Source organism: Neovison vison, chromosome 6 (genome assembly GCF_020171115.1).
Source record: "Neovison vison isolate M4711 chromosome 6, ASM_NN_V1, whole genome shotgun sequence".
In the NCBI taxonomy this organism is placed as follows: Eukaryota; Metazoa; Chordata; class Mammalia; order Carnivora; family Mustelidae; genus Neogale; species Neogale vison.
Window position 1 is genome coordinate 89,667,084 of NC_058096.1, and position 771 is coordinate 89,667,854.

The 771-nt window shown below is 33.9% G+C and overlaps 1 non-coding gene across 1 annotated transcript; it reads left to right on the top strand.

Moving 5' to 3' along the window:
- The first annotated feature begins 455 nt into the window (after positions 1-455).
- Positions 456-558, top strand: LOC122911024. The gene has a single exon (XR_006385364.1). It is a non-coding gene; the product is annotated as a U6 spliceosomal RNA (small nuclear RNA).
- The last annotated feature ends 213 nt before the right edge of the window (positions 559-771 follow it).

The window sequence follows — 771 nt, forward strand, 5'->3', positions numbered from 1 at the left end:
AAATAATTTATCTCCCTATCTATTTTTCCTTCTTATTAAGAGTTTATAGTTTTATTATTTTTTGAGGATTATATAGATCGTTACTAAAATATCATTCACTAGCATGGATAAGATAAGATTATTTACATAATTTATATATATATATATATATATATATATATATTAAAGATTTTATTTATTTATTTGACAGACAGATATCACAAGTAGGCAGAGAGGCAGGCAGAGAGAGAGAGGAGGAAGCAGGCTCCCTACTGAGCAGAGAGCCCAATGCGGGACTCAATCCCAGGACCCTGAGATCATGACCTGAGCCGAAGGCAGCAGCTTAACCCACTGAGCCACCCAGGTGCCCCATAATTTATATTTCTTTTCTGGAAGGGAAAATATTACCAGATCACTAACTTTCCTTACTCTTAAATTTTAGCTTATAATCTGGGTTTTCAAGTGTCTAAGCATGTGTGCTTGCTTCGGCAACACATATACTAAAATTGGAACAATTCAGAGATTGGCATGGTTTCTGCACAAGGATGAGACTCAAGTATCTAAGCATAAAATATTTTAAAAGGTTAAACACAAATTTAATATTTTCTTTTTTGGTACAACTTCCATATTACATTATGTTCCATCGCTGCTCCTTTTGTTGGTTATATTTAGTACTGGTTCTTCACTTGGTTACAAATCCTATCCCTTCAAGACCAAAGGAACAGGACTGGACAAAGTATACAATGGTCAACATTTCATCATTAAAGTATTTATACATCCATGAATAATGTC